At 42.9% G+C, this 15,735-nt stretch overlaps 1 long non-coding RNA gene and 1 pseudogene across 1 annotated transcript; one reads left to right on the forward strand and one right to left on the reverse strand.

The window, feature by feature from the left end:
- The first annotated feature begins 54 nt into the window (after positions 1-54).
- On the forward strand, positions 55-2,096 carry LOC114508392 (annotated as a pseudogene).
- An 8,424-nt stretch (positions 2,097-10,520) lies between these two features.
- On the reverse strand, positions 10,521-14,835 carry LOC118497441. The gene is made up of 3 exons (XR_004899970.1): positions 14,644-14,835; positions 11,389-11,394; positions 10,521-10,531 (listed from the first exon to the last, which is right to left on the reverse strand). It is a non-coding gene; the product is annotated as an uncharacterized LOC118497441 (long non-coding RNA).
- Between the last annotated feature and the right edge of the window lie 900 nt (positions 14,836-15,735).

Consider the following 15,735-nt stretch of genomic DNA (forward strand, 5'->3'; position numbering starts at 1 on the left):
CTCTGGGTTGACCATGGATTTGGATGCCCCGAATCTCAGGATCTTGGCAACAGCATGGCAGACATCTGAGCCCAGAGTGACAAGCTGGCTCGGAAGAACCAAGAGGAGCTAGACAAGTACTGGTCCCAGCAGACTGAAGAGAGCACCAGAGTGGGCACCTCGCAGACCGCTGAGATGACACTCACAGAGCTGAGACATATGGTCTTGTCCTTGGAGATCGACCTGGACCCATGAGAAACCTGAAGGCCAGCTTGGAGAACAGCCCGAGGGAGGTGGAGACACAGTGCCATGCAGACGGAACAGCTCAGCGGGATCTGGAGTCAGAGCTGGCCCAGACCCTGGCAGAGGGGCAGGGCCAGACCCAGGAGTACCAGGTCCTGCTGGACATCAAGGTCAAGCTGGAGGCTGAGATTACAGACTTCAATCTTGGTGTCACACTTGGCAACAGCCACCCCATACACTCCATCCAAAGACCTCCACCAAAGTTCTGGGGCTTTAAAGGCAGCAGAAGTGGGGCACCCCTTGGGGAGCAGGAGGCCAATAAAAAGTTCAGAGATTTTTGTAATGAAACCAGTAATATCTCAACTAAACAGAGCCCCTTCCATGGGTGCAGAATGTTGTGCTCCCTCCCCACCCCATCTGAGGAGAAAGCAAAACACAAGATTTTAGTGTCCACGGGCTCATTCCCATTTACATGGTGGTTATCAATGAGAACTTGGGGGCCAGAGAGGCTCGAGGTCTCTCTTTGTTGCTGGTAGATAAGAAACCTTGGGCAAATTATTTAATTTCAAAAGTCTCAGAGGCCCGGTCTGTAAATGAGAATAATCCTAATGCCTCCTTCAGAGGGTTTATTGGTGGTAGTAAAGACTGATGCATTTAAAATCCTTAGCAAAAATGCCCGGCATGTGAAAAACATCCATAAATTCTCCGCTATTATTTTTGTTCTTCGCCACCATTGTCTATGCCTCCATAATTCCACAGTGAGTCGACATGGACAAATGACCTGGAGGTCAAATAGACCTGGAAGTTTCTTACAAAATTAAACATAAATTTACCGTATGACCAGGCATTTCCACTCCTAGCTGTCTACCTCCCAAACAATGAAAGCATATGCCCACATAAATGCTTATATGCAAAGGTTCACGGCAATGTTATTTGGAACAGCCAAAAAACTGAAAACAACCCAAAGGTCCATCAACAGATCAATGGATATACAAACTGGTATATCACACAATAGAATGTTATTCCCCAGTAAAAAGCATGAACTATGAACACACAGCACAACTTGGATGAATCTCAAAATAAATACGCTGAGTGAAGGAAGCCATACAAAAACATGAACATGGACTGTATGATTATTTATATAAAATTCTAGGAAATTCAAACTATTCAGTGGTGCTACAGATCAGTTGCTGCTTGGATCAGACCTCAGGGAAAGGAGGGAGCACAGGAAAACTTTGGGGGCTGAGGAATATGCTCACAATACTGTGGTGATGAATTTCTGGGTGTACGCACACGCCAGACTTCTCAAATTGTGGGTTTTCAATATGTATGTGCAGCTTATTGCATGCCACATATCTGAATCAGGCTGTTCAAAGACTTTCCAGTGGCTTTCATGGCTTTCAGAATGGAAGCCACATTCTTTATGGTGTAGTATGTATTGCTTTTCCTTTTTTGTGAAATCTCCCTTCTTACTAAACGGTAAATTCCTTCGGAGAAAAGACCGTGTTTGTTTGGTTCACTATCGGATCCCCAGTACCCAACACGGTGCCTGGTGCAAAGGCAAATGTTAATGAATAAATAAGGAACATAAGATCTTAAGGCCAAGGAGCAGTGTGGAACATGCCTCCTCCGCGGGGGACCTCGGCAGGGAGGAGGCACAGCGCGATTTCACTGCCACAGAGCCTTCCTGGGGCGGTGCAGCGCAGGGCCTGGTGGGGAAAGGGAAGAGTATAGACGGTAAGAGAGACAGAAGGGGGCCTCCCTCCTCCTCATTTCCAGAGTACCACGTTACAGTATCCAGCAGTGGGATTGTCCAAGTGCTTTTGTGTGTACTTCTCCTGGGATTACCCGCCCCCCGCCTCCCCCCAGGGTAGAGGAAGGCACCTGCCTTGGGTGTACTTGGCCCTAGTTTGGGGCTTGAAAAAAACTCAATCCCTTAATTAAGAGCCAAATGTAACCACTTTTAGACACCCTAGTTCTGGTGCCTCACTTGTTCCCCTCCCTCCAAGGCCCTGTGGGAGAAGCGGGGCTGACCTGTAATCCAGCATCTCTTTCTGAACTCAGCAGGAAGCACTTCAAGGGCCGGGCTTTGTTTTCAAGGGAGAAGAGAGGAAGCAAAGCATCTGAAAGGGTCCTGTTTACTTTTCGTTCAATGCTGAAGTCAAATAGAATGTGTTTGCTCTCTGCTGAATACCCAGGAATGAAAGGTTTGTATTTGAACCTCATGAATGGGACAGAGCAAACGCGCTCTCTGCCTCACGTCCACAACAGTGCATTTAGATAGTGCTTGAAGTTTACCAAGTACTTTCCCAGACATTATCTCCCTCGACCCCCAGGGCAACCATAAGATGAAAGTGGGGATTATTATGATTTCCATATCACAGGTGACCCAGTGCCCTGGAGCTAGAGGCAGGGGCTCAATAGATGTTTCTTTAATAAGGTTACTAAGGTTAAGTGACTTGCCTAGTGTAGTCAGAGTTGGGTTAATCAGTGTTTTTTCCCTGCCCCCTACCAACGATCCTTAAACACAGAGCAAAGCTCTGCTACTCTGAACCTCTGCTCCATGGATTTGGGGAGCCCTGGGGTCACCGGCCCTGTTTTCGCGATGCTGTCCCTCCTCACCATTACACAGGAAGATAACAGTAAGAGCAGGAAGAGGCATTGATTATTGAGCCCTCACAATGTGCCAGGTGATTTCATTAGCATCTCATTTAATCTTCACAACAATCCCAAGGAGCAGGTTACAGCACCTCCCTGCAGATGATGAAAGGAAGGCTCAGCAAGATAAATTAACTTGCTCCAAGTCACAAGCTGTTCCAACAGCCAGCAAAAAAGATCTGAGATTCAAACCAGACCTTCTGGCTCCAAGGCCTGTTCTCTTTCCATTGTTCCACGATGGCTTTGAACCTGAGAATTACCTTGGGGTCTGTCCTACCACCCGCAACCCATTCCAGGCACCCACCCCCCCATACATATATATACACACAAGCCCTAAGGGAATTACACATTTTTTTAAACATAGACAGACATCTCCCGAAGCTTCATATTTGGTTGAGCCTTTCACTTTAGCAAAGCACTTCAGAGTCTCCTGTCTTCGGACAGACTGCCATTGTTAAACATTAGGGAAGGGCCAGTGTGGTATGAGATGAAATACCTAGTAATCCCCAAAGCAATGAACCCCAGCAGGCTCTCACATTGTAAAACAGGCCAAATAATGAGAAACACATTTATGTTGGCCAACCAGCACAGAGAGAAAGGGGAAAGAGAAAAGGAGATGTGGTCTTTTGTTCTGAGCAGCTGGGTTGCTGGAAATACCAGACAGAAAGGGTGAACAGAGGCGAGCTCTCCCCCACGGTCAGAGAACACAGGTAGGACGGATGGTTGGAGGGTTTGGCCTCATTAGAAAGATTTCACGAATTGAAAAAGTTGAGAGCTGGTCCTTACAGAGACTGCAGTGGGAGGGTTCTCTAGGCAAAAGATCCAGCCTTAACTCTCACAGAGTGGCCTCTGGGATGTTGCCCAAGTCAACAGTGGGTAGGGGGTGAGGTCCTCCACCCTCGGAGACTCTGCTAGCTGCCTGGACTCGTAGTGAGAGTCTGCAATAGTCCTCACTGTCCATGTACAATAGGCTATTATTTTAGGAATCGGAGCTTGTCAAGAAATACCCCAGCTAATTTTTCCATTCTCCTCAATGCTTTATCTGCTATTTGTAATATTTTCCAGCAAAGCTTCTAAATTGCTAATAATTGCTATTGTCATTATTAAACAATGCATTTATAACAATTATTAATTGTTGAAGCTAGCTGATGCATATCTGGGGTCTCATAATTTTTAGAAGCGTTTTTGTCTGCATTTCAATGCTAAATCACATTTAAAATGCATTAGCATTCTACCTGAAAACTCAGAACTATCTCTCTCTTTGAAAAAATAATTACTGTTAAAGTTTTAACTGTTTTACAAACAGTGTTTATTGGAGGCTGTACCTTTTCTTTTTTTCAATTATAATTTATTGTTTATGCTATTACAGTTGTCCTGAGTTTTCCTCCTTTGGCCCCTCTCCCCAGTCCCCCCCGCCCCCGCTCCCTCAGGCAACCCCACACCACTGTCCGTGTCCACGGGCCTTGCACATATGTTCTCTAGCTGCTCTATCCCCTGTGCTGTACTGTACATCCCCATGGCTATTCCGTTACTACCAACTTGTACTTCGTAACACTTCCACCTCTTCCACCCATCCTTCCAACCCCCCTTCCCATCTGGCAACCATCAAAACGGTCTTTGTGTCTGTGATTCCGTTTCTGTTCTGCTTGTCTGTTTATGTTGTTTTTTAGAATCTATTGTTGATAGATTTGTATTTAATTGCCATTTTATTGTTCATCTTTTCTTTTCTCCTTTTTAAAGAAGACCCTTTAACATTTCATATAATACCGGTTTGGTGATGATGAACTCTTTTAGCTTTTTCTTTTCTGGGAAGCTCGTTATCTGTCCTTTAATTCTAAATGATAACTTTTTTGGTTAGAGTAATCTTGGTTGTAGGTCCTTGATTTTCATCACGTTGAATTTTTTTTTTTTTTTTTTTTTTTTTTTTTGCCAATCTCTTCTATCCTGGAAAGTTTCTTCTGAGAAATCAGCTGATAGTTTTATGGGAGCACCCTTGTACTTAACTGCTTTTCTCTTGCTGCTTTTAAGATTCTCTCTTTGTTTTTAACCTTTGGCATTTTAATTATGATGTGTCTTGGTGTGGGCCTCTTTAAGTATATCTTGCTTGGGACCTTTTGAGCTTCCTGGACTTGTATGTCTATTTCCTTCACCAAGTTAGGGAAGTTTTTTCAAATAGATTTCCAATTTCTTTCTGTCTCTCTTCTCCTTCTGGCACCCCCATGATGCAAATGGTAGTACACTTGAAGTTGTCCCAGATGCTCCGTATACTATCCTTTTTTGGATTATTTTTTCTTCTTGATGTTTTTCTTAGTTGTTTCTTCTTGGTTGTTTTTCACTTCCTTGTATTCCAAATTGCTGGTTTGATTCTTGGATTTATTCACTCTACTGTTTATTCCCTGTAAATTGTTCTGTATTTCAATTAGAGTAGCCTTCATTTCTGACTGGATTTTTTTAATGCTGTCGAGGTCCTCACTGGGTTCCTTGAGCATTCTTATAACCAGTGATTTGAACTGGTAGATTGCTTGTCTCCATTTTGTTCAGTTCTTTTCCTGGAGTTTTGTTCTGTTCTTTCATTTGGACCATGTTTCTTTGTTTCCTCATTTTGGTGTTCTCCCTGTGTTTGTTCTTTATGCATTGGGTAGAGTTGCTATGTCTCCCAAGCTTAGTGAAGTAGCCTAATGTAGTAAGTGTCCTATAGGGTCCAGTGGCACAGCCTCCCCTATCACCCAAGCTGGGCACTCAAGGTGCACCCACCGCGTGGGCTGTGTACACCCTCCTGGTGTAGTTGAGCCTTGATTAGTTGGCACACCCAAGGTCAGCCACTGCCTGTGTTCGATCTGGTGTCACAGAGCACAAGCTACAGAGCAATCTACAGGTGGCTGCTACTTGTGCTGGGCTTGGCAGTGCCCAAGTGAGGCCAAGCAGTAAACCAGGGCTGGCTGCTGTTAGTGCCTGGCCTGGGGCAACTTAGTGAGAGGTATAAGGCTCACTGAAGCCACATGCTGCTTATTTGAGACATTTTAGGAAAATCTGAAGCAAGAGCCAAGACAAGCCTTTCATATGGAAAAACCGCTAGAAATAGCTTGGGTGGGCCTGAAATTTGGGTGGGGCAGGGCCTCGGGGAATCACCAGAGTGGAGCAAACAGTGTGAGCTAGGCTGATGCAATCTCAGATATGCAGCTTGCTTGCCAGCTCTGTGGCTCTGCTGAGGGAGGGCTCACAAAGGGAACAATGGCCTCTGCCAGCACTTCTGTCTGGGAGAAAGCTGCCCCTCCCAGCTCTCCTTGACGTTGAACCATTTGGTTCCTCCCTGTATGTCTCTGATGCCTTTCAATCTGCTGCCTTGGTGCTGGAGCTCAGAGAGTGTGAGTCAGTGTAAGTCTGTCCATGGGCCCTTTAAGAGAAACTTCCTGAGACTCCAGCAGTTTCTGTCTTCTACAGCTTCAATCCCCACTGGTTTTTACTACCAGAAGTTATGGGGAATTCTCTTTCTAGTACTGGAGCCCTGATCAGGGAGGGGGCTGGTGTGGGGCTGTGACCCCCCCCTCCTCAGATACCCTTCCTGATTTTTATTCATCATATGTGGCCGTGGGTCACATCTCTGCCTCTCCTACCCATCTTGATGTGGTTTCTCCTTTAATTCTTTACTTGTAGGACTTCCATTCAGCTTGATTTCTGACGGTTCTGAATAATGGTTGTTCTATAGCTTAATTGTAATTTGGATGCCTGGTGTCTTTTCATTTTGTAGTCCCTTGGTGTCCTCACCTGCATCCAGCAGATGGCTTCTTCTGGTAGATCAATCTATCTAGAACATTCAGGGACTTAGGTTCTGTTCCCTGAAATTTGCGCTTTGCTCTCTTGGACATATGTGAAATTTTCCTCACCTCTGGTCGGAGGTTAACCTAGATCTGTTCTCTGAGGACTGGTACCAGGAAACTTGTAATAGCTACTCAGTACCCACCGGTTTCTTCATGAAGGAGTTCACAGAGCAGATGAGATCAGGTATCCTCAGTGGAAACATCGCAGAACTTCTGTTGTTATACATGTGCATCACTTACTTCACCAATTAACTGCTTGTTCCATGGTCCACTGTACTCATTGCTACAATGTCCCTTTCTCCATCACCACGAGGCTGCAGAAGTTTTCAAGTTCTAGGTGATCTAGTCCTATAATGCACCAGACCCAGGTCCTGAAGGTCTGCTCTGACAATGCACAACAACCTAAATTGAAGCTAAACTATTGTGAGTAAGTTTCTAACCCAAAATGAAGAAGTGAATCATGCTATTGACCTTGGAAACTGGAACAAATTCTGTGAAATCATAAACCACATCTTACATCTCAATGTAGTTTATGCTAGTTTCCTGTATGCTAGTCGTATGCATATGTAGCTATTATTATTACTGACCCCTAGAACACTGATATATGAAGCATCATTCTACCATCAAATTCAAAGGCAATGCCACAAATGTATGGAACATATAACTGCTGTAATCAGCAACATACACACATTTTTCAAAGTAATGCTGCAGAATTCAAGTGAAACTCCATCCCATGCAATCAGTGTGCAGAGCAGGCCACATTGACTTTCACTGTGCTAATCTCTCCTCAAAACATATTATACATACATGCATGTATGCACTTACCTGTTTATATGTTTGTTATGGGTTGAATTGTGTCCCTTAAAAATTCATATGTTGAAGTCCTAAACCCCAGTATCTCAGAAGGCAGTTTTATTTGGAAATAAGATCAACGCAGATGTAACTGGTTAAGATGAGGTCATATTGGCATGAGGTGGAATCCTAAGTCAAACATGACTGGTGTCCTCATCAAAAGGAGACATTTGAAGACAGACGCCCACAGAGAAAACACCACATGAACACGAAATAAGGGATTGGAGTGATGTGTCTACCAGCGAAAAGACGTTGAAGATTGCCAGCAAACCACAGAATCTAGGAAAGAGGCATGGGACAGGCTCTCCCTCCTAGCACTCTGAAGAAACCAATCCTGCTGATGCCTTTAACTTGAACTTCTAACATCCAGAACAGTGAGAAAATAAATTTCTGTTATTTAAGCCACCCAGTTTGTGTTATTTTGTTACAGCAACCCTAGCAAACTAATGCAAAATACTATAAATACATGAAACACCAGGTCTCAAGAACTCAAAATATGAGGAAGTAAAAATCTGAATCCAGCTCTAGTGGCAGACCCTTAGCCCACAGCCCTGGTTTCTTACTGTGCTCGCCACTGCCCCTGCACCACTGTCACGGTTACCCTGACAGCTTGGCAAGTGTGGGAAGGACTCCAGGAAAAGAATTGCTCGTTTGGTGCCAAGTATTCTTCAGGTAAGTCCATGTCTGTTTATCCAAGACAAAAACAAGTCTTAATGTAAGTAACTACTACCATCATCACTTACTTCGCCAATTAACTAGTTTGTGGATGCAAATGGGATATTTGCTTGTTCTACTTGCCACAGGTACAATGCTGAACCTGACCAGTGGCCATAGATAATGTGGTGTAGACAAGATAATCCTGAGCAGAATGAGAAGCTGATACCCTTCCAATTTCTCTCAAGTAAGGGAATCTCATCACCCGAACACATACATACATTTCAATTTAAGTGCAGAAAGCTCTTTCCGACATCAAAAGTTAACACTTTTCTTACTGGATCCTTTTGGGGATATGTAGGAACGTTGTCTCTGTAAAACACAATTGTGTATGGATTTGGAAATAGCACTGTAAATCCAGAAACCTGCACTAGACTATCAGATGTACAGTTAACATTTTTGGAATTTGGACAGTTTGTTCCTGAGTGCTGCTACATATAAACCAAACAAATATTTTCCCTTGGGATTCTTTTGCAAAATCTCAGAACATTTGACCTTGACCTAAGAACCAGTGTCAAATTTATTTTCCCTGATGGATTCATTTATAGAAAGTCAAAAGTCAAACTTCAGCAAGTGGCACTCAAATGCAAAATAAGAGGAATATTTTTGTTTGAGCACAAGACCACCAATTAATACTAATTAAGAACTCGGAGAGAAAAGTATGCAAACTTTCTAGTGGTATTTTCTAACTTTCATGTGGATTTAGTGGGATGATGGAGAACGCTGGTGGGAACACAGGACTCATTTTCTCGGCTTTCTAGAACAAAAGTATATTGGTCTGGAGCGTTATTTTAAACTTATACCTGAGAATAGGGAAACACGTGTGTGTAAATATAAAAGGCCTTGATTTTTTAAAAACTTTATTTTTTAAAGAAATCACCTGTGTGCTTTGCTGTATTCTGAACTTGAACACGGTCTAGCTCCCTAAATGCTGAGTTTTAGAAAGTAATATTACACATTATAAAAAATAAAAACAGAAAATAAAAATTACCTTTAATTTCACCACTCAGAAACAGTTGTGAATATTTCCTTTCTATGTTACTCTTATCCCGCCTCTCTTAAATTGTAATTATTCTGAAAAGTTTGGGTCTTTTTTTATGTGTGTCTTTCTTCCACTTACCATTGCTTTAAAGTCATTTTGTTATTCCACTTCTTTCTTTTCTACAGCACGATCTGTCACTGGTGAGAGCAGCCATGATTGATGGGGAAGGACTCGGGTCTGAGACAAGAGGGGACCTCCTCATTTCTTCCCTTTCATGCTGTTTCAGCTTTTAAACAATATGCATGCACTACTTTTCAGGTCAGGAAATGAATGCATCGAAAACATAATTTTCATTGGCTGTGTAATTCCAGCCCACAGATGTACTTAAACATATCTTGATAGTTCCCATGCTTGGCCACACCAATCTCTTCCCCAGTATTTTGCTCTAATATGCAATGCTGCCATGAGAAGTCTTAGCATACATGCTCATCAGCATCGCTGCTTGTTTCCTTTGGCTGGATTCCTAGAATTAGAATTATTGGCTCAGTGAAAGGGAATTTTTAAAGGTTTTTACGTATTTGTGTAAATTGTTTTTCTAAATGAGGGTGCCTTCCCATCAGCAAATACACCTGAGCTCACCTCACCTGACCTCTCTTTGCTCCGGGACCCACTTTTTCTCTCCCAAAATAGAAGGAGAAGGACAAAGTAGTGGTGTTCCTGGATAATTGGGTCAGGCAAGTGTCCTGGGTCCTTAGATTAGGGTTCCTTACAAGGGGTGGGGTTTTCATGACCACTGTAGTGTATGGGATACTTCTGTGTTGCACATACACACATGTACAGATAGGAAGTGTGATCTTACCTTAGGGTCAGTCATCTTTCAGTAGCACACCCTCTTTTCGTCAGTTACGTCAGAGGTTCTCATAGGCAATTTCAGGGAACTCTCTCATTGCTCACAATCACATCACCCTCCTCTGGATCTTATTTGCATTCCTACCAGCAAATGCACCTGGACCCCTCTCACCACGCTTCTTATTTCTTCACCAAAAAGCTAGGTGGTCTCTCCCACCTAATCTCACTCTTCTTCCTAATGGTGCAAAATAAGCAACAAAAATCCAGGGGATTTCTTGCTACCCAGACCTTGTAAGTTTGTGCTGTTGGTGAAGACAAGGTGGGGAGAACAATAAAGGACTCAGTGGTGTGGGTTCTTGGTGGGACTTACGTAGTGACTAGGAGAAGACCACGAGTCCTCCCACCCAGAGTAAGTGGGGGCTCCCCTACATTTCTTCTTCACAGAGACACGTGAGCCCTTTCTCACCCTGAATTTTACAGCAGCTGGAGAACCTCAGTGACCGGCCAGTGGTTCCCCTGCACTGTGCCTTACAAACACCCCTGCATCCAAGCCTTTCTCAGAAAATGAAAATGACTCTAGAGCCCCCTGTGGAATAAGATCCAGGCTCCATGCCTGTAGCCACTGTGTGGCAGAAGATGAGAATAATCTGGAATACCCCCTGGAGCAACTTGACCCTCTTTCTGTATGTTTTACAGGCAACAAAGGAGCATAGCTCAGAGAAACTCAGCGGAGGAGAAGAATGAGAATGAGGTAGGAAGTATGTTATTCCCATTGCACATTTGAGGAAACAGTAATGTTAAACAAGTTGCAAAGCCCTGGCCAGGCAGCTCAGTTGGTTAGAGTGTTGTCCCAGTACACCAAGGTTGTGGTTGAATCCCTGGTCGAGGCACATACAAGGAACCACCAATGAGTGTGTGGGTGGGTGGAACGACAAAACCAATTCCTCCCCACCTTTCTCTCTTTCTTAAAAGAATTCAATAAATTAAAAAAATTTTTTGCAAACCAAAGCATCGCAGGTTCGATTCCCAGTCAGGGCACATGTTTGGGTTGCAGGCCATGGCCCCCAGCAACTGCACATTGATGTTTCTCTATCTCTCTCTTTCTCACTCCCTTCCCTCTTTAAAAATAAATAAATAAAATCTTTAAAAAATTTTTTAATACCTTGCCAAATGTTATTGGCAAGTACCTGAGCTGCAGTTCAGTCCTAAGGTCTGGTTAATTCTAAAGTCTGGGCCTCTCTACTCCACTCCACACGCTGACCCTGTGGACTTGGAAATAATGTAATTTTACACCACAGGCTAGAAGACAGAAGGAATGCCTGCTAACGCACCCACATCCCCCGGCCTGGGAATGTGCCCCGTCTGCTTGTGGAGACACTCACCCTCACTTCCCTGACAGAGCACGCCAGCACACTACACCCAGACAGAGTAATGTGAAAGTGAGCAATGCACTTCAGGTTCCCTGAAATTGCCCGTGGGAATGTCCCCTGACTCAGCTGGTAAAAAAGAAACTGTGCTACTTCCAAATAAAGGGAGACAGGCAGCAAGACAAGATCACGGCTTCCATTTTTTTGGAATGGGCACTGGTCCTACTCTGCACCATCTCACCCAGCACCTACACATACGTGCATGTGCAACCAGAGAGAGAGAGAGAGAGAGAGAGAGAGAGGTAGCGTGAGGCTCCCAGCAGTTTGCGCAGACTTCCGCTGTCATCACTGCCCATACTTCCTGTCCACACCAGCTGCGGTTTGCTGGGCTCCCCTCCTCTGACCCCTTTCCTTCCTCTCTCACTTTCAGAAAAAGGGTTGTCGAGAGTTTTGGCAGAATGGGCACAACTGGGCTAATGGGAGCAAATAAGTGCAACTTCAGCAACATTAATTAGTTCAATGTTTAATAATAATTGAAGTGAGAAATTAAGTCATTGAATGGCTAATTGAGCCTGAATTATTCAGATAACACTTTGTTTCGTCTTACAGAGGCTCAGACACAGAACAGATACACGCACTGGGATAAATGCAAAGACGAGGTGTCACCTGAAATGGGCTGTGCTTTCTTCAGGGTCAGACAGCCTCTTCTGAGTCCTGACCCCGCCCTGCTGAGCTCACAGCCTCTCCAGGCCGGGAGAGCCGGGGTCAGAAACACCTCTGTGAGTGATCGCTCAAGAGACCACGTACCACAGAGTGAGTCAGACGTGCACCTCTGAGTACCCGCATAAGCGCTACATGTTCTTCCCAAGTCTGCCCGGCATAAGTTGACTAACCTGCCCCAGTTCGCCTGGGGACTTTCCCAGCATAGCTCTGAACGTCTCCCATCCTAGGAAATCTTTCAGTCCCTGACAAACTGGGATAGTCGGTCACCCTAGCCAGGATATAAAGAAGGAGCAAAAGGTCCTCCAATGTCATATTTGCCAGTGTCTGCCTCTTTCCTTCTCTATGAAACCAGAGCAGCCTGTTACCTTGTGGGTCCTGCTGCCCCATCTAGCTGCATGGGGAGGGCATTATGTCCTCTGGGCAGAGGGCGAGGTATCCAGTTTTATCTGTTTAAATTTTGTGTTACTTCTCTGAACTATGGTGTGTGTATGCATGTGTGTGTGCATATGTGTGCATTAACATACATATGCAAGTAATATGTCATCACTGTAGAAAAACTTAAAATAAAGGCAAGACAATGTGATCAAAGTTATTCATGATCCCACCACCCAGCAGTAAACAGTTCGACAATTTTCATGTGTACCCTTATAGATTACAACGTAGGCATATCGATAGTATAAATAATGGTAAGTCCATCCAGAAAAATATAGTAACGAAAAATGATGCTTTGAAGCTGCTGTTCACTCAACAATAGGTTTACTTATCCATGGCAATAATTTTATTTTTACAACATCATTTTCGATGATCATGTAATATTCCATAATATGTTTATACCACAGATTACTTAACCACATTGATAAGATAAGACATGTAGGCTGTTTTCAATTTGTCATGGTTATAAACAGTGCTGAAACCAAAATGCTCCTTGCTATATCACTGAGCACATTCTTTCTCACTTTATTAAAATGAGTTCTTAAAAGTAGAATTGCTAGAGCAAAGAGATTTCATTGTGTTTAAGTCTGCTGACATACATATAAATAGATCTTCCAGAAAAGTTATCACACCAGCACTGTATAAGAATCACTGTTTCCTTCTGTGGAGAGCTTAGGTTTGAGAACTGCATGGTCTCTAAGAGGTGTCTCAGAAACTATAATCAGGGTCAGAAGAAGCATTAGACCATTTGCAAAGCAAATACTGCATTTCAGAACTTGAAAGAATCTTAGCGATCATCTGGCCCCACCCCATCATTTCCCAGCTGAGGAAACCCGGGAGAACAGGGAGGGAAAACATGTGGCCAGGGTCCAGGTGGCCAGCAAACGGGCTCTAGAAAGTAGGCGGGGCCCTCCCTGTGTGGCTGCCTCTTCTTCAAGTAGAAGGATCCAAGCAGAATGGAACGGGTCATGACCAAGTAACAGGCATCTATACGTGGTTCTGAGGAGTTCCATGGCCTTATATCCATCTCAGATAATTCACCACAGTTACTCTGCACCCTCTGAACTCATGTTGTAAATCCACTTTCCCTGTTTTCTAGCATTTGTGAAAAATGCCCCAACAACACAGACAACCGCATTTGGTTTGCAAGAGGACTGGAGTTACTTGCCTAATATTCAGATAGAATTAGGCCTTGTTCTGCTTTTCCTATGATTGCTGCACCTGGTTGTTTGAGAGATTGTCTTCTGGATGTACACACGCATGCACAAATACACATATGCACATACAGACTTTTTATTTTTCAGTCAACATCATTAATATGCAAGTATCATTTGCCACAAGATATTCAACTTTTTCTAGTCTTTCAGTTCAATATTTTAACTTACAGTTACTGTGGATCTAACACAAAAAGTAACCTACTAAAATCAGCCGAAGCTAAACTTGATTCTAGCTATCACTTTAACCTTTAAGATCATTATCTAAGTTTATAATTGGCATTGTTTGTCACCAAGTAGTGGAACATAATTCTTGTACTTCGTAATCATCTATACTAAAATATGTGCTAGTATGTCTTAAGAAGTTACTAAAATACATGCAATTAACACATATATTCAACTGCTTTCAATAAGCTGGAAAGTACAATGTTAAATCTTCTAACAGGAAAATCATTTATAGAACTTGGTTGTTTATGGTTTTTGCAGTTTCCAGAAAAACTGGTTCACATTAAACCAGTCTTAAAGAATTAAGCTGACGACTTAAATTTATAGACCCTAATGACAGCTTCGCTTTACTAAGATAGAAGCAATAATATACCAAACTACAGCACTCTTTTCCCATGCCTAAGCATGGGAGATGCTGTCATGGGTTTTGAATATTTTTTGTCTGCTTAGTACAAAAGCTGAACGACCTCTTTCTAAGTCAGACTCCAGTAGAAGACCCGCCGATGCTGGGCATATTTATTGGGACATGTTTTAATTAATAGAATGTAGTTAATGTACTATATCAAAATGCATTATAAGATTTGTACTTTGTTATATTTTAAAACATTTTGGTTGGATGCAGGAAGACTGGAATAGTTTTTAAGATCTGGGTAACGTTCCTAGTCTTTGACAACATTTAAATAACCAGAAGTATAATCGCAACAGGGGACTAGGTAAGAAGGATGAATATTGCAAAGGAAGCTCTATACTCACAATGAAGGTGCAGCCCTTCAGACTGGCCGAAATGCACAGAACACGTGGAATCCAGGCCACGTGGTTTACTTACTGGCCCGTACAGCTGCAGCTCAAAAAAATCACTGCTCCAAAAGCCGTACCTGGTAATCTTCCAAAATTGCTTTTAAATAAAGTTCTTAAACTGTAGCAAAAAAAAAATAAACAAAAAAGGTACACTTAAACAATACTGTAGTTTATCAAAAGACACATACGAAATTTCAACTCTCACATCTTTGACAGTTATAAAAATCATTATTTGGCTAAGTTAAAAAACTTGTTTATAATGCATTTATTTTCATAATTCTAGTAATGCTAATGATGGCTAGAAGGTCAGAATAGGTTTAAAAAAACACTGAAAACATAAAAATACATAGCCCCAATATTTACCTGTAGACGACGTTCATTTATGACTAAACTTCAGCATTTATTATATCACCATCGCTCTAATTTTAAAAATCACACCCAAAAGGATAAGGCAAAACTACCTACAAACTGGCATATTTGTTTATTTCTCAATCTGTGAAAATGTCCTTCACTTGGTGTAGCAAAGGAATTTCACCTCTGCTGTGCGAAAGAGGAGACAATTATCTGCTTTGCAATGAACTTTAAAGTTCATTTGCACACAGGCAACATGCGATATATGAAAAAAAATTTAAATGGGCTACAGGGGTTAAGTACTGAAGAAGTTAACAGTTACTGTCATTTACTTTATTTCTAGGTTGTTAATCTAGGCAGCCCGCAGCCTCCAGCAGCCCCAGCACCGTTTCCGGTGCAGCGGGAATCCGGGAAGACGTGGAGCTGTCAGCGCAGCGAACCTTGTAAGTAAAACACGTGCATATTGTGATAGCCCCTATGAGGGTGTCTCTCTAAAACCGACTTCTCTGTCACTTCATTCTCAACAACTG

The sequence above is a fragment of the Phyllostomus discolor genome, chromosome 11, assembly GCF_004126475.2.
Source record: "Phyllostomus discolor isolate MPI-MPIP mPhyDis1 chromosome 11, mPhyDis1.pri.v3, whole genome shotgun sequence".
NCBI lineage: Eukaryota > Metazoa > Chordata > Mammalia > Chiroptera > Phyllostomidae > Phyllostomus > Phyllostomus discolor.